The following is a 23015-nucleotide window of genomic DNA, read 5'->3' as shown; positions in this document are numbered from 1 at the left end:
GAAACGTTGCTCGATTTAGAAAGAGAAGGCATAGAACCTATAGTATTTCATAGCGACGCATTTTCTGCGTTAATTCGTCATTGTGAGGGATCGACGGATGCAATAAAGAAGGAGTAGTGCATCCGAAAAGAGATACTCGCAGCCCAATAGAAGATCCTGTCGTTGCCATGGAAACATTCCTCGATTTTGAAAGAGAAGGCATAGAACCTATAGTATTTCACAGCGACGCAATTTTTGTGTTAATTCGTCATTGTGAGGGGTCGACGGATGCAATAAAGAAGGAATAGTGCATCCGAAAAGAGATGCTCGCCTCCCAATATAAGATCCTGTCGTTACCATAGAAACGTTCCTCGATTTAGAAAGAGAAGGCATAGAACCTATAGTATTCCAAAGCGACGCAATTTATGTGTAATTCGTCATTGTGATGGATCGACGGATGCAATAAATAAGGAATAGTTCATCCGAAAAGAGATACTCGCCTACCAATAGAAGGTCCATTTGTTGCCATAGAAACGTTCCTCGGTTTAGAAAGAGAAGGCATAGAACCTATAGTGTTTCATAGCGACGCCATTTCTTTGTTAATTCGTCATTGTGAGGGATCGACGGATGTAATAAAGAAAGAATAGGGCATCCGAAAAGAGATACTCGCCTCCCAATGGAAGATCCTGTCGTTGCCATAGAAACGTTCCTCGATTTAGAAAGAGGAGGCATAGAACTAAATGTATTTCATAGCGACTTAATTTCTCTGTTAATTCGTCATTGTGAGGGATCGAAGGATGCAATAAAGAAGGAATAGTGCATCCGTAAAGAGATATTCGCCTCCCAATAGAAGATCCAGTAGTTGCCATAGAAACGTTTCTCGATTTAGAAATGGAAGGCATAGAGCCTATAGTATTTAATAGCGGCGCAATCTCAGTGTTAATTCGTCATTGTGAGTGATCCAAGGATGCAATAAAGAAGGAATAGTGCATCCGAAAGGAGATGATCGCCTCCCAACAGAAGATCCTGTCGTTGCCGTAGAAACGTACCTCGATTTCGAATGAGAAGGCATAGAACCTATAGTATTTCATAGCGACGTAATTTCTGTGTTAATTCGTCATTGTGATGGATCGACGGATGCAATAAAGAAGGAATAGTACATCCGAAAAGAGATACTCGCCTCCCAATAAAAGATCCTTTCGTTGCCATAGAAACGTTCCTCGATTTACAAAGAGAAGGCATAGAACCTATAGTATATCAAAGCGAAGCTATTTCTGTGTTAATTTGTCATTGTGAGGGATCGACGGATATAATAAAGAAGAAGTAGTGCATCCGAAAAGAGATACTCGCCTCCCAATAGAAGATCCTGTCGTTGCCGTAGAAACGTACCTCGATTTAGAATGAGAAGGCATATAATCTATAGTATTTCACAGCGACGGAATTTCTGTGTTAATTCGTCATTGTGAGGGATCGACGGATGCAATAAAGAAGGAATAATGCATTTCAAAAGAGATACTCGCCTCCCAATAGAAGATCCCTTCGTTGCCTAAAACGTTCTTCGATTTAGAAGGAGAAGGCATAGAACCTATAGTATTTCATAGCGACGCAATTCCAGTGTTAATTCGTCATTGTGAGGGGTCGAAGGATGCAATAAAGAACGAATAGTGCATCCGAAAAGAGATGCTCACCTCCAAATAGCAGATCCTGTCGTTGCCGTAGAAACGTACCTCGATTTAGAATGAGAAGGCATAGAACCTATAGTATTTCAAAGCGACGCAATTTCTGTGTTAATTCTTCATTGTGAGGGATCGACGGATGCAATAAAGAAGGAATAGTGCATCCGAAACGAGATACTCGCCTCCCAATAGAATATCCTGTCGTTGCCATAGAAGCGTTCCTCGATTTAGAAAGAGAAGGTATACAACCTATAGTATTTCATAGCGAAGCTATTTCTGTGTTAGTTAGTCATTGTGAGGGAACAACGGAGGCAATAAAGAAGGAATAGTGCATCCGAAAAGAGATACTCGCCTCCCAATAGAAGATCCTGTCGTTGCCGTAGAAACGTTCCTCGATTTAGAAAGAGAAGGCATAGATCCTACAGTATCCCATAGCGACGCAATTTATGTGTTAATTCGTCATTGTGAGGGGTCGACGGATGCAATAAAGAAGGAATAGTGCATCCGAAAAGAGATACTCCCCTCCCAATAGAATATCCTGTCGTTGCCATAGAAACGTGTCTCGATTTAGAAAGAGAAGGCGAAGAACCAATAGTATTTCATTGCGACATAATTTCTGTGTTAATTCGTCATTGTGAGGGTTCGACGGATGCAAGAAAGAAAGAATAGTGCATCCGAAAAGCGATACTCGCCTCCCAATAGAAGATCCTGTCGTTGCCATAGAAACGTTTCTCGATTTAGAAAGAGAAGGCATAGAACCTATATTATTCAATAGCGACGCTATTTCTGTGTTAACTCGTCATTATGAAGGATCGACGGGTGCAATAAAGAAGGAATAGTTCTTCCGAAAAGAGATACTCGCCTCCCAATAGAAGATCCATTCCTTGCCATTGTAACGTTGCTCGATTTTGAAAGAGAAGGCATTGAACCTATAGTGTATCATAGCGACGCAATTTCTGTGTTAATTCGTCATTGTGCGGGATCGACGAATGCAATAAAAAAAGAATAGTGCATCCGTAAAGAGATATTCGCCTCCCAATAGAATATCCCTTCGTTGCCATAGGAACGTTCCTCGATTTATAATGAGAAGGCATAGAAGCTATAGTATTTCATAGCGACGCAATTTCTGTGTTAATTCGTCATTGTGAGGGATCGACGGATGCAATAAAGAAGGAATTGTGCATCCGTAAAGAGATATTCGCCTCCCAATAGAAGATCCCTTCATTGCCATAGAAACGTTCCTCGATTTAGAATGAGAAGGCATAGAAGCTATAGTATTTCATAGCGACGCAATTTCTGTGTTAATTTGTCATTGTGAGGGATGCAATAAAGATGGAATAGTGCATCCGAAAAGAGATACTCGCCTCCCAATAGAAGATCCTGTCGTTGCCATAGAAATGTTCCTCGATTTAGAAAGAGAAGGCATAGAAACTATAGTATATCATTGCGACATAGTATCTGTGTTAATTCGTCATTGTGTGGGATCGACGGATGCAAGAATGAAGGAATAGTGCATCCGAAAAGCGATACTCGCCTCCCAACAGAAGATCCTGTCGTTGCCATAGATACGTTTCTCGATTTAGAAAGAGAAGGCATAGAACCTATAGTATTTCATTGCGACGCAATCCCTGTATTAATTCGTTATAGTGATGGATCAAAAAATGCAATAAAGAAGGAATAGTGCATCCGAAAAGAGATGCTCGCCTCCCAATATAAGATCCTGTCGTTACCATAGAAACGTTCTTCGATTTAGAAAGGGAAGGCATAGAACCTATAGTATTTCATAGCGACGCAATTTCTGTGTAATTCGTCATTGTGAGGGATCGACGGATGTAATAAAGAAGGAATAGAGCATCCGAAAAGAGATACTCGCCTCCCAATAGAAGATCCTGTCGTTGCCATAGAAATGTTCCTCGATTTAGAAAGAGAAGGCATAGAACTAATAGTACTTCATAGCGACACAATTTCTGTGTTAATTCGTCATTGTGAGGGATAGACGGATTCAATAAAGAAGGAATAGTGCCTCCGAAAGGAGATACTCGCCACCCAATAGAAAATCCTGTCGTTGCCGTAGAAACGTTCCTCGATTTAGAAAGAGAAGTCAAAGAACCTATAGTATTTCATAGCGAAGCAATTTCTGTGTTAGTTTGTCATTGTGAGGGATCGACGGATGCAATAAAGAAGGAATAGTACATCCGAAAAGAGATACTCGCCTCCCAATAGAATATCCTGTCGTTGCCATAGAAGCGTTCCTCGATTCAGAAAGAGAAGGTATACAACCTATAGTATTTCATAGCGAAGCTATTTCTGTGTTACTTAGTCATTGTGAGGGAACGACGGATGCAATGAAGAAGGAATAGTGCATCCGAAAAGAGATACTCACCTCCCAATAGAAGGTCCTATCGTTGCCATAGAAACTTTTCTCGATTTAGAATGAGAAGGCATAGAACCGATAGTATTTCATAGCGACGCAATTCCAGTGTTAATTCGTCATTGTGAGGGGCCGAAGGATGCAATAAAGAACGAATAGTGCATCCGAAAAGAGATACTCACCTCCCAATAGCAGATCCTGTCATTGCCGTAGAAACGTACCTCGATTTAGAATGAGAAGGCATAGAACCTATAGTATTTCATAGCGACGCAATTTCTGTGTTCATTCGTCATTGTGAGGGATCGACGGATGCAATGAAGAAGGAATAGTGCATCCGAAACGAGATGCCTTTCAATAGAAGATCCCTTCGTTGCCTTAGAAACGTTCCTCGATTTAGAAAGAGAAGGCATAGAAACTATAGTATTTCATAGCGATGCAATCTCTGTGTTAATTCGTCATTGTGCTGGATCGACGGATGCAATAAAGAAGGAATAGTACATCCGAAAAGAGATACTCGCCTCCCAATAAAAGATCCTGACGTTGCCATAGAAAAGTTCCTCGATTTAGAAAGAGAAGCCATAGAACCTAAAGTATTTCATAGCGACCCAATTTCGGTGTTAATGCGTCATTGTGAAGGATCGACGGATGCAATAAAGAAGGAATAGTGCATCCGAAAAGAGATACTCGCCTACCAATAGAAGGTCCATTCGTTGCCATAGAAACGTACCTCGATTTAGAAAGAGAAGGCATAGAACCTATAGTCTTTCATAGCGACGCAATTTCTTTGTTAATACGTCATTGTGAGGGATCGACGGATGTAAGAAAGAAGGAATAGTGCATCCGTAAAGAGATATTCGCCTCCCAATAGAAGATCCAGTAGTTGCCATAGAAACGTTTCTCGATTTAGAAAGAGAAGGCATAGAGCCTATAGTATTTAATAGCGGCGCAATCTCAGTGTTAATTCGTCATTGTGAGAGATCCAAGGATGCAATAAAGAAGGATTAGTGCATCCGGAAGGAGATGATCGCCTCCCAACAGAAGATCCTGTCGTTGCCGTAGAAACGTACCTCGATTTAGAATGAGAAGGCATATAATCTATAGTATTTCATAGCGACGGAATTTCTGTGTTAATTCGTCATTGTGAGGGATCGACGGATGCAATAAAGAAGGAATAATGCATCCGAAAAGAGATACTCGCCTCCCAATAGAAGATCCCTTCGTAGGCATAGAAACGTTCCTCGATTTAGAAAGGGAAGGCTTAGAACCTAGAGTATTTCATAGCGACTCAATTTCTGTATTAATTCGTCATTGTGAGGGATCGACGGATGCAATAAAGAAGAAATGGTGCATCCGAAAATAGATATTTGCCTCCCAATAGAAGATCCTGTCGTTGCCGTAGAAATGTACCTCGATTTAGAATGAGAAGGCATAGAACCTATAGTATTTCATAGCGACGCAATTTCTGTGTTAATTCGTCATTGTGAGGGATCGAAGGATGCAATAAAGAACGAATAGTGCATCCGAAAAGAGATACTCGCCTCCCAATAGAAGATCCTGTCGTTGCCGTAGAAATGTACCTCGATTTAGAATGAGAAGGCATAGAACCGATAGTATTTCACAGCGTCGCAATTTCTGTGTTAATTCGTCATTGTGAGGGATCGAAGGATGCAATAAAGAAGGAATAGTGCATCCGAAAGGAGATACTCACCTCCCAATAGTAGATCCTGTCGTTGCCGTAGAAACGTACCTCGATTTAGAATGAGAAGGCATATAATCTATAGTATTCCATAGCGACGGAATTTCTGTGTTAATTCGTCATTGTGAGGGCTCGACGGATGCAATAAAGAAGGAATAATTCATCCGAAAAGAGATACTCGCCTCCCAATAGAATATCCCTTCGTTGCCAAAAACGTTCCTCGATTTAGAAGGAGAAGGCATAGAACCTATAGTATTTCATAGCGACGCAATTTCTGTGTTAATTCGTCATTGTGATGGAACGACGGATGCAATAAAGAAGGAATAGTACATCCGAAAAGAGATACTCCCCTCCCAATAGAATATCCTGTCGTAGCCATAGAAGCGTTCCTCGATTTAGAAAGAGAAGGTATACAACCTATAGTATTTCATAGCGAAGCTATTTCTGTGTTAGTTAGTCATTGTGACGGAACGACGGATGCAATAGAGAAGGAATAGTGCATCCGAAAAGAGATACTCCCCTCCCAATAGAATATCCTGTCGTTGCCATAGAAACTTTCACCGATTTAGAAAGAGAAGGCATAGAACCTATAGTATTTCATAGCGACGCAATTTGTGTGTTAATTCGTCATTGTGAGGGATCGACGGATGCAATAAAGATGGAATAGTTCATCCGAAAACAGATACTCGCCTCCCAACAGAAGGTCCATTCGTTGCCATTGTAACGTTCATCGATATTGAAAGAGAAGTCATTGAACTTATAGTGTTTCATAGCGACGCAATTTCAGTGTTAATTCGTCATTGTGAGGGATCGAAGGATGCAATAAAGAAGGAATAGTGCATCCGAAAGGAGATACTCGCCTCCCAGTAGAAGATCCTGTCGTTGCCGTAGAAACGTACCTCGGTTTAGAATGAGAAGGCATAGAATCAATAGTATATCATAGCGACGCAATTTCTGTGTTAATTCGTCATTGTGAGGGATCGACGGATGCAATAAAGATGGATTAGGCATCCGTAAAGAGATATTCGCCTCCCAATGGAAGATCCCTTCGTTGCCATAGAAACGTTCCTCGATTTAGAATGAGAAGGCATAGAAGCTATAGTATTTCATAGCGAAGCTATTTCTGTGTTGATTTGTCATTGTGAGGGATGCAATAAAGAAGGAATAGTGCATCCGAAAAGAGATACTCGCCTCGCAATAGAAGATCCTTTCGTTGCCATAGAAACGTTCCTCGATTTAGAAACAGAAGCATAGAACGTACAGTAGTTCATAGCGACGCAATTTCGGTGTTAATTCGCCATTGTGAGGGATCGACGGATGCAATAAAGAAGGAATGGTGCATCCGAAAAGAGATATTCGCCTCCCAATAGAAGATCCTGTCGTTGCCATACAAACGTTCCTCGATTTAGAAAGAGAAGGCATAGAACCTATAGTATATCATTGCGACATAATATCTGTGTTAATTCGTCATTGTGTGGGATCGACGGATGCAAGAAAGAAGGAATAGTGCATCCGAAAAGCGATACTCGCCTCCCAACAGAAGATCCTGTCGTTGCCATAGATACGTTTCTCGATTTAGAAAGAGAAGGCATAGAACCTATAGTATTACATTGCGACGCAATCCCTGTATTAATTCGTCATTGTGATGGATCGAAAAATGCAATAAAGAAGCAATAGTGCATCCGAAAAGAGATGCTCGCCCCCCAATATAAGATCCTGTCGTTACCATAGAAACGTTTCTCGATTTACAAAGAGAAGGCATAGAACCTATAGTATTTCATAGCGACGCAATTTCTGTGTAATTCGTCATTGTGAGGGATCGACGGATGCAATAAAGAAGGAATGGTGCATCCGAAAAGAGATATTCGCCTCCCAATAGAAGATCCTGTCGTTGCCATACAAACGTTCCTCGATTTAGAAAGAGAAGGCATAGAACCTATAGTGTTTCATAGCGACGCAATTTCTTTGTTAATTCGTCATTGTGAGGGATCGACGGATGTAATAAAGAATGAATAGAGCATCCGAAAAGAGATACTCGCCTCCCAATAGAAGATCCTGTCGTTGCCATAGAAATGTTCCTCGATTTAGAAAGAGAAGGCATAGAACTAATAGTACTTCATAGCGACAAATTTTTGTGTTAATTCGTCATTGTGAGGGATCGACGGATTCAATAAAGAAGGAATAGTGCATCCGAAAGGAGATACTCGCCTCCCAATTGAAGATCCTGTCGTTGCCGTAGAAACGTTCCTCGATTTAGAAAGAGAAGTCAAAGAACCTATTGTATTTCATAGCGAAGTAATTTCTGTGTTAGTTTGTCATTGTGAGGGACCGACGGATGCAATAAAGAAGGAATAGTACATCCGAAAAGAGATACTCGCTTCCCAATAGAAAATCCTGTCGTTGCCATAGAAGCGTTCCTCGATTTAGAAAGAGAAGGTATACAACCTATAGTATTTCATAGCGAAGCTATTTCTGTGTTAGTTAGTCATTGTGAGGAAACGAAGGATGCAATAAAGAAGGAATAGTGCATCCGAAAAGAGATAGTCGCCTCCCAATAGAAGATCCTATCGTTGCCATAGAAACGTTCCTCGATTTAGAATGAGAAGGCATAGAGCCTATAGTATTTAATAGCGGCGCAATCTCAGTGTTAATTCGTCATTGTGAGGGATCCAAGGATGCAATAAAGAAGGAATAGTGAATCCGTAAAGAGGTATTCGCCTCCCAATAGAAGATCCAGTCGTTGCCATTGAAACGTTTCTCGATTTAGAAAGAGAAGGCATAGAGCCTATAGTATTTAATAGCGGCGCAATCTCAGTGTTAATTCGTCATTGTGAGGGATCCAAGGATGCAATAAAGAAGGAATAGTGAATCCGTAAAGAGTTACTCGCCTACCAATAGAAGGTCCATTCGTTGCCATAGAAACGTTCCTCGATTTAGAAACAGAAGGCATAGAACCTATAGTGTTTCATAGCGACGCAATTTCTTTGTTAATTCGTCATTGTGAGTGATCGACGGATGTAATAAAGAAAGAATAGGGCATCCGAAAAGAGGTACTCGCCTCCCAATAGAAAATCTTGTCGTTGCCGTAGAAACGTACCTCGATTTAGAATGAGAAGGCATATAATCTATAGTATTTCATAGCGACGGAATTTCTGTGTTAATTCGTCATTGTGAGGGATCGACGGATGCAATAAAGAAGGAATACAGCATCCGAAAAGAGATACTCGCCTCCCAATAGAAGATCCCTTCGTTGCCAAAAACGTTCCTCGATTTAGAAGGAGAAGGCATAGAACCTATAGTATTTCATAGCGACGCAATTCCAGTGTTAATTCGTCATTGTGAGGGGTCGAAGGATGCAATAAAGAACGAATAGTGCATCCGAAAAGAGATACTCACCTCCCAATAGCAGATCCTGTCGTTGCCGTAGAAACATACCTCGATTTAGAATGAGAGGGCATATAACCTATAGTATTTCATAGCGACGCAATTTCTGTGTTAATTCGTCATTGTGAGGGATCGACGGATGCATTGAAGAAGGAATGGTGCATGCGAAACGAGATACTCGCCGATCATAAGAAGATCCTTTCGTTGCGTTAGAAACGTTCCTCGATTTAGAAAGAGGAGGCATAGAACCTATAGTGTTTCATAGCGACGCAATCTCAGTGTTAATTCGTCATTGTGATGGATCGACGGATGCAATAAAGAAGGAATAGTGCATCCGAAAAGAGATACTCGCCTACCAATAGAAGATCCTGTCGTTGCCATAGAAACTTTCCTCGATTTAGAAAGAGAAGGCATAGAACCTATAGTATTTCATAGCGACGCAATTTGTGTGTTAACTCGTCATTGTGAGGGATCGACGGATGCAATAACTATTCATCCGAAAACAGATACTCGCCTCCCAACAGAAGGTCCATTCGTTGCCATTGTAACGTTCCTCGATTTTGAAAGAGAAGTCACTGATCTTATAGTGTTTCATAGCGACGCAATTTCTGTGTTAATTCGTCATTGTGCGGGATCGACAGATGCAATAAAAAAGGAATAGTGCATCCGTAAACAGATATTCGCCTCCCAATAGATGATCCAGTAGTTGCCATAGAAACGTTTCTCGATTTAGAAAGACAAGGCATAGAACTTATAGTATTTAATAGCGGCAGCATCTCAGTGTTAAATCGTCATTGTGAGGGATCCAAGGATGCAATAAAGAAGGAATAGTGCATCCGAAAGGAGATACTCGTCTCCCAACAGAAGATCCTGTCGTTCCCGTAGAAACGTACCTCGATTTGGAATGAGAAGGCATAGAATCTATAGTATTTCATAGCGACGCAATTTCTGTGTTAATTCGTCATTGTGGGGGATCGACGGATGCAATAAAGAAGGAATAGTGCTTCCGAAACGAGATACTCGCCTCACAATAGAAGATCCAGTAGTTGCCATAGAAACGTTCCTCGACTTAGAAAGAGAAGGCATAGAACTAATGGTATTTCATAGCCACTTAATTTCTGTGTTAATTCGTCATTGTGAGGGATCGACGGATGAAATAAAGAAGGAATAGAACATCCGAAAAGAGATACTCGCCTCCCAATAGAAGATCCTGTCGTTGCCATAAAAACGTTCCTCGATTTAGAAAGAGACGTTATAGAACCTATAGTATATCATAGTGAAGCAACTTCTGTGTTAATTTGTCATTGTGAGGGATCGACGGATGCAATAAAGAAGGAATAGATCATCCAAAAAGAGATACTCGCTTCCCAATAGAAGATCCTGTCGTTGCCACAGAAACGTTCCTCGATTTAGAAAGAGAAGGCATAGAACCTATAGTATTTCAAAGCGACTCAATTTCGGTGTTAATTCGTCATGGTGAGGGATCTACGGATGCAATAAAGAAGGAATAGTGCATCCGAAAAGAGATATTCGCCTCCCAATAGAAGATCCTGTCCTTGCCATAGAAAAGTTCATCGATTTACAAAGAGAAGGTAGAGAACCTATAGTATTTCATAGCGATAAAACTTCTGTGTTAATTCGTCATTGTGTGGGGTGACGCATGCAATAAAGAAGGAATAGTGCATTCGAAAAGTGATACTGAATTCCCAATAGAAGATCCTATCGTTGCCATAGAAACGTACCTCGATTTGGAATGAGAAGGCATAGAATCTATAGTATTTCATAGCGAAGCAATTTCTGTGTTAATTCGTCATTGTGAGGGATCGACGGATGCAATAAAGAATGAATAGTGCATCCGAAAAGAGATACTCGCCTCCCAATAGCAGATCCTGTCGTTGCCATAGAAACATTACTCGATTTAAAAAGAGAAGGCATAGAACCTATAGTATTTCATAGCGACGCAGTTATTGTGTTAATTCGTCAATGTGAGGGATCGACGGATGCAATGAAGAAGTAATAGTGCATCCTAAAAGAGATACTCGCCTCCCAATAGAAGATCCTGTCGTTGCCATAGAAACGTTTGTCGATTTAGAAAGAGAGGGCATAGAACCTATAGTATTTCATAGCGACGCAATTTCTATGTTAATTCGTCATTGTGCGGGAACGATGGATGCAATAAAGAAGGAATAGTGCATCCGAAAAGAGATACTCGCCTCCCAACATAAGATCCTGTCGTTGCCATAGAAACGTTCCTCGATTTAGAAAGAGGAGGCATAGAACCTATCGTATTTCATAGCGACGCAATTTCTGTGTTTATTCGTAATTGTGAGGGATCGACGGATGCAATATAGAAGGAATAGTGCATCCGAAAAGAGATACTCACCTCCCAATAGACGTTCCTGTCGTTGCCATAGACGCTTCCTCGATTTAGAAAGAGAAGGCATAGAACCTATAGCATTTCATAGCGAAGTAATTTCTGTGTTAATTCGTCATTGTTAGGGATCGACAGATGCAATAAAGAAGGAATAGCTCATCCGAAACTCGCCTCCGAATATAAGATCCTGTCGTTGTAATAGAAATATGCCTCGATTTAGAAAGAGAAGGCATAGAACCTATAGTATTTCATAGCGACGCAATTTCTGAGTTAATTCGTCATTGTGAGGGATCGACGGAAGCAATAAGGAAGGAATAATGCATATGAAATGAGATACTCGCCTCCCAATATAAAATCCTGTCGTTGCCATAGAAACGTTCCTCGATTCAGAAAGAGAATTCCTAGAACCTATAGTATTTCATAGCGACGCAATTTCTGTGTTAATTCGTCATTGTGAGGGATCGACGGATGCAATAAAGAAGGAATAGTGCATCCGAAAAGAGATGCTCGCCTCCCAATAGCAGATCCTGTCGTTGCCATAGAAACATTACTCGATTTAAAAAGAGAAAGCACAGAACCAATAGTATTTCATAGCTACGCAATTTTTAGGTTAATTCGTCACTGTGAGGGATCGACGGATATATTAAAGAAGGAATAGTGCATCCGAAAAGAGATACTCGCCTCTCAATATACGATCCTCGATTTAGAAAGACAAGGCATAGTATCTATAGTATTTCATAGCGACGCAGTTATTGCGTTAATTCGTCAATGTGAGGGATCGACGGATGCAATAAAGAAGGAATGGTGCATCCGAAAAGAGATACACGCCTCCCAATAGAAGATTCTGTCGTTGCCATAGAAACGTTCCTCGATTTAGAAAGAGATGGCATAGAACCCATAGTGTTTCATAGTGACGCAAATTCTGTGTTGATTCTTCATTGTCAGGGATCGACGGATGCAATAAAAAACAATAGTATATCCGAAAAGAGATACTCGCCTCCCAATTGAAGATCCACCCGTTGCCATAGAAACGTTCCTCTATTTAGAAAAGAAGGCATAGAGCCTATGGTGTTTCATAGCGACGCTATTGCTGTGTTAATTCGAAATTGTGAAGGTTCGACCGATGCAATAGAGAAGGAATAGTGTTCCCGTAAAGAGATACTCGCCTCCCAATAGAAGATCCTGTCGTTGCCATAGAAATTTTTGTCGATTTAGAAAGAGAGGGCATAGAACGTATAGTATTCCATAGCGACGCAATTTCTATGTTAATTCGTCATTGTGAGGGGACGACGGATGGAATAGGGAAGGAATAGTGCATCCGAAAAGAGATACTCGCCTCCCAATAGAAGAGCCTGTCGTTGCCATAGAAACGTCTCTCGATTTAGAAAGAGAAGGCATAGAACCTGTAGTATTTCATAGCGACGCAATTTCTGTTTTAATTCGTAATTGTGAGGGATCGACGGATGCAATATAGAAGTAATAGTGCATCCGAAAAGAGATACTCGCCTCCCAATAGAAGATCCTGTCGTTGCCATAGACGCTTCCTCGATTTAGAAAGAGAAGGCATAGAACCTGTAGCATTTCATAGCAAAGAAATTTCTGTGTTAAATCGTCATTGTTAGGGATCGACAGATGCAATAAAGAAGGAATAGTTCATCCGAAAAGTGAAACTCGCCTCCCAATATAAGATCCTTTCGTTGTAATAGAAACGTTCCTCGATTTAGAAAGAGAAGGCATAGAACCTATAGTATTTCATAGCGGCGCAATTTCTGTGTTAATTCGTCATAGTGAGATATCGACGTATGCAATAAAGAAGGAATAGTGTATCCGAAAAGAGATACTCGCTTCCCAATAGAAGATCCTGTCGTTGCCATAGAAACGTTCCTCGATTCAGAAAGAGAAGGCTAGAACCTATAGTATTTCATAGCGACGCAATTTCTGTGTTAATACGTCATTGAGACGATAGACGGATGCAAAGAAGAAGGAATAGTGCATCCGAAAAGAGATACTCGCCTCCCAATAGAAGATCTTTTCGATGCCATAAAAACGTTCCTCGATTTTGAAAGAGATGGCATATAGCCTATAGTATTCCATAGCGACGCAATTTCTGTGTTAATTCGTCATTGTGAGGGATCGACGGATGCAATAAAGAAGGAATAGTGCATCCGAAAAGAGATGCTCGCCTCCCAATATAAGATCCTGTCGTTACCATAGAAACGTTCCTCGATTTAGAAAGAGAAGGCATAGAACCTATAGTATTTCATAGCGACGCAATTTCTGTGTAATTCGTTATTGTGAGTGATCGACGGATGCAATAAAGAAGGAATAGTTTATCCGAAAAGAGATACTCGCCCGCCCAATAGAAGGTCCATTCGTTGCCACAGAAACGTTCCTCGATTTAGAAAGAGAAGGCATAGAATCTATAGTGTTTTATAGCGACGCAATTTCTTTGTTAATTCGTCATTGTGACGGATCGACGGATGTAATAAAGAAGGAATAGAGCATCCGAAAAGAGAGACTCGCCTCCCAATTGAAGATCCTGTCGTTGCCATAGAAACGTTCCTAGATTTAGGATGAAAAGGCATAGAACTAATAGTATTTCATAGTGACACGATTTCTGTGTTAATTCGTCTTTGTGAGGGATCGATGGATGCAATAAAGAAGAAATAGTGCATCCGAAAGGAGATACTCGCCTCCCAATAGAAGATCCTGTCGGTGCCATAGCAACATTCCTCGATTTAAAAAGAGAAGGCATAGAACCCATAGTATTTCATAGCGACGCAATTTCTGTGTTAATTCGTCATTGTGAGGGATCGACGGATGCCATAAAGAAGGAATAGTACATCCGAAAAGAGATATTCGCCTCCCAATATAAGATCCTGTCGTTACCATAGTAACGTTCCTCGATTTAGAAACAGAAGGCATAGAACCTAGAGTATTTCATAGCGACGCAATTTCTGTGTAATTTGTCATTGTGAGGGATCGACGGATGCAATAAAGAAGGAATAGTTCATCCGAAAAGTGAAACTCGCCTCCCAATATAAGATCCTTTCGTTGTAATAGAAACGATCCTCGATTTAGAAAGAGAAGGCATAGAACCTATAGTATTTCATAGCGACGCAATTTCTGTGTCAATTCGTAATTGTGAGGGATCGACGGATGCAATATAGAAGTAATAGTGCATCCGAAAAGAGATACTCGCCCCCCAATAGAAGATCCTGTCGTTGCCATAAACGCTTCCTCGATTTAAAAAGAGGAGGCATAGAACCTATAGCATTTCATAGCAAAGCAATTTCTGTGTTAAATCGTCATTGTTAGGGATCGACAGATGCAATAAAGAAGGAATAGTTCATCCGAAAAGTGAAACTCGCCTCCCAATATAAGATCCTTTCGTTGTAATAGAAACGTTCCTCGATTTAGAAAGAGAAGGCATAGAACCTATAGTATATCATTGCGACGCAATTTCTGTGTTAGTTCGTCATTGTGAGGGATCGACGGTTGCAATAAAGAAGGAATAGTGCAACCGAAAAGAGATACTCTCCCCCCAATAAAAGATCCATTCGTAGCCATAGAAACGTTCCTCGATTTAGAAAGAGAAGGCATAGAACCTATAGTGTTTCATAGCGACGCAATTCCTGTGTTAATTCGTCATTGTGAGGGATCGACGGATGCAATAAAGAAGGATTAGTGCATCCGAAAAGTGATACTCGCCTCCCAATAGAAGATCCATTCGAAGCCATAGAAACGTTCCTCGATTTAGAAAGAGAAGGCATAGTACCTATAGTGTTTCATACCGACGCAATTTCTGTGTTAATACGTCATTGTGACGATAGACGGATGCAAAGAAGAAGGAATAGTGCATCCGAAAAGAGATACTCGCCTCCCAATAGAAGATCTTTTCGATGCCATAGAAACGTTCCTCGATTTTGAAAGAGAAGGCATTGAGCCTATAGTATTCCATAGCGACGCAATTTCTTTGTTAATTCGTCATTGTGAGGGATCGACGGATGCAATAAAGAAGGAATAGTGCATCCGAAAAGAGATGCTCTCCTCCCAATATACGATCCTGTCGGTGCCATAGCAACATTCCTCGATTTAAAAAGAGAAGTCATAGAACCTATAGTATTACATAGCGACGCAATTTCTGTGTTAATTCGTCATTGTGAGGGATCGACGGATGCAATAAAGAAGGAATAGTACATCCGAAAAGAGATACTCGCCTCCCAATAGAAGATCCTGTCGTTGCCATAGATACGTTTCTCGATTTAGAAGAGAGGGCATAGAACTTATAGAATTTCATTGCGATGCAATGTCTGTGTTATTTCGTCAATGTGAGGGATGGAAAAATGCAATAAAGAAGGAATAGTGCATCCGAAAAGAGATACTCGCCTCCCAACATAAGATCCTGTCGTTACCATAGTAACGTTCCTCGATTTAGAAACAGAAGGCATAGAACCTAGAGTATTTCATAGCGACGCAATTTCTGTGTAATTTGTCATTGTGAGGGATCGACGGATGCAATAAAAAAGGAATAGTGCATCCGAAAGGAGATACTCGCATCCCAATAGAAGATCCTGTCGTTGCCGTAGAAACGTACCTCAATTTAGAATGACAAGGCCTAGAACCTATACTATTTCATAGCGACGCAATTTCTGTGTTAATTCGTCATTGTGAGGGATCGACGGATGCAATAAAGAACGAATAGTGCATCCGAAAAGAGATACTCGCCTCATAATAGAAGATCCTGTCGTTGCCATAGTAACGTTTCTCGATTTAGAAAGAGAAGGCATAGAACCTATAGTGTTTCATAACGACGCAATTTCTGTGTTAATTCGTCATTGTGAGGGATCGACGGATGCAATAAAGAAGGAATAGTGCAACCGAAAAGAGATACTCTCCCCCCAATAGAAGATCCATTCGTAGCCATAGAAACGTTCCTTGATATAGAAAGAGAAGGCATAGAACCCATAGTGTTTCATAGCGACGCAATTCCTGTGTTAATTCGTCATTCTGAGGGATCGACGGATGCAATAAAGAAGGATTACTGCTTCCGAAAAGAGATACTCGCCTCCCAATAGAAGATCCATTCGTTGCCATAGAAACGTTCCTCGATTTAGAAAGAGAAGGCATAGTACCTATAGTGTTTCATAGCGTCGCAATTTCTGTGTTAATACGTCATTGTGAGGGATCGACGGATGCAAAGAAGGAGGAATAGTGCATCCGAAAAGAGATACTCGCCTCCCAATAGAGGATCTTTTCGATGCCATAGAAACGTTCCTCGATTTTGAAAGAGAAGGCATAGAGCCTATAGTATTTCATAGCGACGCAAATTCTGTGTTAATTCGTAATTGTGATGGATCGATGGATGCAATAAAGAAGGAATAGTACGTCCGAAAAGAGATTCTCGCCTCCCAATAGAAGATCCAGTCGTTGCCATAGAGACGATTCTCGATTTAGAAAGAGAAGGCATAGAACCCATAGTATTTCATAGCGACGCAATTTCTGTGTTAATTCGTCATTGTGAGGGATCGACGGATGCAATAAAGAAGGAATAGTGCATCCGAAAAAAAATACTCGCCTACCAATAGAATATCCTGTCGTTGCCATAGAAACGTTACTCGATTTAGAAAGAGAAGGCATAGAACCCATAGTATTTCATAGCGACGCAATTTCTGTGTTAATTCGTCATTGTGAGGGATCGACGGATGCAATAAAGAAGGAATGGTGCATCCGAAAAGAGATATTCGCCTCCCAATAGAAGAACCTGTCGTTGCCATGGTAACGTTTCTTGAATTAGAAAGAGAAGGCATAGAACCTATAGTATTTCATTGCAAAATAATTTCTGTGTTAATTCGTCATTGTGAGGGATCGACGGATGCAAGAAAGAAGGAATAGTGCATCCGAAAAGCGATACTCGCCTCCCAATAGAAAATCCTGCCGTTGCCATTGAGACGTTTCACGATTTAGAAAGAGATGGCATAGACTCTATAGTATTTCATTGCAATGCAATTTCTGTGTTAATTCGTCATTGTGAGGGATCGACGGATGCAATAAAGAAGGAATAGTGCATCCGAAAAGAGATACTCGCCTCCCAATATAAGATCCTGTCGTTACCATAGAATCGTTCCTCGATTTAGAAAGAGAAGGCATAGAAACTATAGTGTTTCATAGCGGAGCAATTTCTGTGTAATTCGTCATTGTGATTGATCGACGGATGCAATAAATAAGGAATAGTGCATCCGAAAAAAGATACTCGCCTCCCAATGGGAGATCCTGTCGTTGCCATAGAAGCGTTCCTCGATTTAGAAAGAGGAGGTATAGAACCTATAGTATTTCATAGCGACCCAATTTCTGTCTTAATTCGTCATTGTGAGGGATCGACGGATGCAATAAAGAAGGAATGGTGCATCCGAAAAGTGATATTCGCCTTCCAATAGAAGATCCAGTCGTTGCCATAGAAACGTTTCTCGATTTAGAAAGAGAAGGCATAGAACCTACAGTATTTCATAGCGACGCAATTTCTGTGTTACTTCGTCATTGTGAGGGATCGACGGATGCAATAAAGAAGGAATAGTGCATCCGAAACGAGATACTCGCCTCCCAATACAAGATCCCTTCGTTGCCTTAGAAACGTTCCTCGATTTAGAAAGACAAGACATAGAGCCTATAGTATTTCATAGCGACGCAATCTCTGTGTTAATTCGTCATTATGATGGATCGACGGATGCAATGAAGAAGGAATAGTACATCCGAAAAGAGATACTCGCCTCCCAATAGAAGATCCTGTCGTTGCCATAGAAACGTTTCTCGATTTAGAAAGAGAAGGCATTAAACCGATGGTATTTCATAGCGAAGCTACTTCTGTGTTAATTTGTCATTGTGAGGGATCGAAGGATGCAATAAAGATGCAATAGTGCATCTGAAAAGAGATACTCGCCTACCAATAGAAGATCCTGTCGTTGCCATTGTAACGTTTCTCGATTTAGTAAGAGAAGGCATAGAACCTATAGTATTTCCTTGCGACGCAATTTGTGTGATAATTCGTCATTGTGAGGGATCGACGGATGCAATAAAGAAGGAATAGTGCATCGGAAAAGAGATCCTAGCCTCCCAATATAAGATCCTGTCGTTACCATAGAAACGTTCCTCGATTTAGAAAGAGAAGGCAAAGAACCTATAGTATATCATAGCGGAGCAATTTCTGTGTAATTCGTCATTGTGATGGATCGACGGATGCAATAAATAAGGAATAGTACATCCGAAAATAGATACTCACCTCCCAATAGAAGGTCCATTCGTTGCCATTGAAACGTTCCTCGAATTAGAAAGAGAAGGCATAGAACCTATAGTGTTTCATAGCGACGCAATTTCTTTGTTAATTCGTCATTGTGAGGGAACGACGGATGTAATAAAGAAAGAATAGGGCATCCGAAAAGAAATACTCGCCTTCCAATGGAAGTTCCTGTCGTTGCCATAAAAACGTTTCTCGATTTAGAAAGAGAAGGCATAGAACTAATAGTATTTAATAGCGGCGCAATCTCAGTGTTAATTCGACATTGTGAGGGATCGACGGATGCAATAAAGAAGGAATAGTGCATCCGAAAAGAGATACTCGCCTCCCAATAGAAGATCCCTTCGTTGCTATAGAAACGTTCATCGATTTAGAAAGAGATGGCATAGAACCTATAGTATTTCATAGCGACGCAATTTCTGTGTTAATTCGTCATTGTGATGGATCGGCGGATGCAATAAAGAAGGAATAGAACATCCGAAAAGAGGTACTCGCCTCCCAATAGAAGATCTTGTCGTTGCCATAGAAACGTTCCTCGTTTTACAAAGAGAAGGCATAGAACCAATAGTACTTCATAGCGAAGCTATTTCTGTGTTAATTTGTCATTGTGAGGGATCGACGGATATAATAAAGAAGGATTAGTGCATCCGAAAAGAGATACTCGCCTCCCAATAGAAGATCCTGCCGTTGCCGTAGCAACGTTCCTCGATTTAGAAAGAGAAGGCATATAACCTATACTATTTCATAGCGACGCCATTTCTGTGGTAATTCTTCATTGTGAGGGATCGACGGATGCAATAAAGAAGGAATGGTGTATCCTAAAAGAGATATTCGCCTCCCAATAGAAGATCCTGTCGTTGCCATTGTAACGTTTCTCGATTTAGAAAGAGAAGGAATAGAACCTATAGTATTTCTTTGCGACATAATTTCTGTGTTAATTCGTCGTTGTGAGAGATCGACGGATGGAAGAAAGAAGGAATAGTGCATCCGAAAAGAGATACTCGCCTCCCAATAGAAGATCCTGTGGTTGCCATAGAAACGGTTCTCGATTTAGAAAGAGAAGGCATAGAACCTATAGTATTTCATTGCGACGCAATTTCTGTGTTAATTCGTCATTGTGAGGGATCGACGGATGCAATAAAGAAGGAATAGTGCATACAATAAGAGATGCTCGCCTCCCAATATAAGATCCTGTCGTTGCCATAGAAACGTTCCTCGATTTAGAAGGAGAAGGCATAGAACCTATAGTATTTAATAGCGACGCAATTTCAGTGTTAATACGTCATTGTGAGGGATCGAAGGATGCAATAAAGGAGGAATAGTGCATCCGAAAAGAGATACTCGCCTCCCAATAGAGTATCCTGTTTTTGCCGTAGATACGTACCTCGATTTAGAATGAGAAGGCATAGAACGTATAGTATTTCATAGCGACGCAATTTCTGTGTTAATTCGTCATTGTGAGGGATCAACGGATGCAATAAAGAAGGAAAAGTGCATCCGAAAAGAGATACTCGGCTCCCAATAGAAGATCCCTTCGTTGTCATTGAAACGTTCCCCGAATTAGAGGAGATGTCATGGAACCTATAGTATTTCATAGCGACGCAATTTCTGTGTTAATTCGTCATTGTGATGGATAGACGGATGCAATAAAGAAGGAATAGTACATCCGAAAAGAGATATTCGCCTCCCAATAGAAGATCCTGTCGTTGCCATAGTAACGTTCCTCGATTTAGAAAGAGAAGGCATAGAACCTATAGTATTTCATAGCGACGCTATTTCTGTGTTAATTCGACATTGTGAGGGATCGACGGATGCAATAAAGAAGGAATAGTGCATCCGAAAAGAGATGCACGCCTCCCAATATAAGATCCTGTCGTTGCCATAGAAACGTTTCTCGATTTAGAAAGAGAAGGCATAGAACCTATGTTATTTAATAGCGACGCAATTTCGGTGTTAATTCGTCATTGTGCGGGTTCGACGGATGCAATAAAGAAGGAATAGTGCATCCGAAAAGGGATACTCGCCTCCCAATATAAGATCCTGTCGTTGCCATAGAAACGATCCTCGATTTAGAAGGAAAAGGAATTTAACCTATAGTATTTCATAGCGACGCAATTTCTGTGTTAATTCGTCATTCTGAGGGATCGACGGATGCAATAAAGAAGGAATAGTACATCCGAAAAGAGATATTCGCCTCCCAATAGAAGATCCTGTCGTTGCCATAGAAACGTTCCTCGATTTAGAAAGAGAAGGCATAGAACCTATAGTATTTCATTGCGACGCTATTTCTGTGTTAATTCGTCATAGTGAGATATCGACGGATGCAATAAAGAAGGACTAGTGCATACAAAAAGTGATGCTCGCCTCCCAATATAAGATCCTGTCGTTACCATAGAAACGTTCCTCGATTTAGAAGGAGAAGACATAGAACCTATAGTATTTCATAGCGACGCAATTTCTGTGTAATTCGTCATTGTGAGGGATCGACGGATGCAATAAAGAAGGAATAGTTCATCCGAAAATAGATACTCGCCTCCCAATAGAAGGTCCATTCGTTGCCATTGAAACGTTCCTCGATTTTGAAAGAGAAGGCATTGAACCTATAGTGTTTCATAGGGACGCAATTTCTGTGTTAATTCGTCATTGTGCGGGATCGACTGATGCAATAAAAAAGGAATAGTGCATCCGTAAAGAGATATTCGCCTCCAAATAGAAGATCCTGTCGTTTCCATAGAAACGTTCCTCGATTTAGAAGGCGAAGGCATAGAACCTATAGTATTTAATAGCGACGCAATTTCAGTGTTAATTCGTCATTGTGAGGGATCGAAGGATGCAATGAAGAAGGAATAGTGCATCCGAAAAGAGATACTCGGCTCCCAATAGAAGATCCCTTCGTTGTCATTGAAACGTTCCTCGATTTAGAACAGAAGGCATAGAACCTATAGTATTTCATAGCGACGCATTTTCTGTGTTAATTCGTCATTGTGATGGATAGACGGATGCAATAAAGAAGGAATAGTACATCCGAAAAGAGATATTCGCCTCCCAATAGAAGATCCTGTCGTTGCCATATAAACGTTCCTCGATTTAGAAAGAGAAGACATAGAACCTATAGTATTTCATAGCGACGCTATTTCTGTGTTAATTCGACATTGTGAGGGATCGACGGATGCAATAAAGAAGGAATAGTGCATCCGAAAAGAGATGCTCGCCTCCCAATATAAGATCCTGTCGTTGCCATAGAAACGTTCCTCAATTTAGAACGATAAGGCACAGAACCTATGTTATTTCATAGCGACGCAATTTCTGTGTTAATTCGTCATTCTGAGGGATCGACGGATGCAATAAAGAAGGAATAGTGCATCCGAAAAGAGATACTCGCCTCCCAAAAGAAGATCCTGCCGTTGCCATAGAAACGTTCCACGATTTTCAAAGAGAAGGAATAGAAACTGTAGTATTTCATTGCGACGCAATTTCTGATTTACTTCGTCATTGTGAGGGATCGACGGATGCAATAATGAAGGAATAGTGCATCCGGAAAGAGATACTCGCCTCCCAATAGAAGAGCCTGTCGTTGCCATAGAAACGTTCTTCGATATAGAAAGAGAAGGCATAGAACCCATAGTATTTCATAGCGACGCAATTTCGGTGTTAATTCGTCATTGTGAGGGATCGACGGATGCAATAAATAATGAATAGTGCATTTGAAAAGGGATACTCGCCTCCGAATAGAAGATCCTGTCCTTGCCATAGAAACGTTTCTCGATTTAGAAAGAGAAGGCGTAGAACCTACAGTATTTAATACCAACGCAATTTCAGTGTTAAATCGTCATTGTGAGGGGTCGAAGGATGCAATAAAGTACGAATAGTGCATCCGAAAAGAGATACTCACAATACTAACAATTTCTGTGTTAATACGTCATTGTGAGGGATCGACGGATGCAAAGAAGAAGGAATAGTGCATGCGAAAAGAGATACTCGCCTCCCAATTGAAGATCTTTTCGATGCCATAGAAACGTTCCTCGATTTTGAAAGAGAAGGCATAGAGCCTATAGTATTTCATAGCGACGCAATTTCTGTGTTAATTCGTAATTGTGATGGATCGACGGATGCAATAAAGAAGGAATAGTACATCCGAAAAGAGATACTCGCCTCCCAATAGAAGATCCAGTCGTTGCCATAGAAACGTTTCTCGATTTAGAAAGAGAAGGCGTAGAACCTATAGTATTTAATACCAACGCAAT

Source organism: Schistocerca cancellata, chromosome 1, assembly GCF_023864275.1.
Source record: "Schistocerca cancellata isolate TAMUIC-IGC-003103 chromosome 1, iqSchCanc2.1, whole genome shotgun sequence".
In the NCBI taxonomy this organism is placed as follows: domain Eukaryota; kingdom Metazoa; phylum Arthropoda; class Insecta; order Orthoptera; family Acrididae; genus Schistocerca; species Schistocerca cancellata.
Note: the sequence above shows the minus strand (reverse complement) of the source record.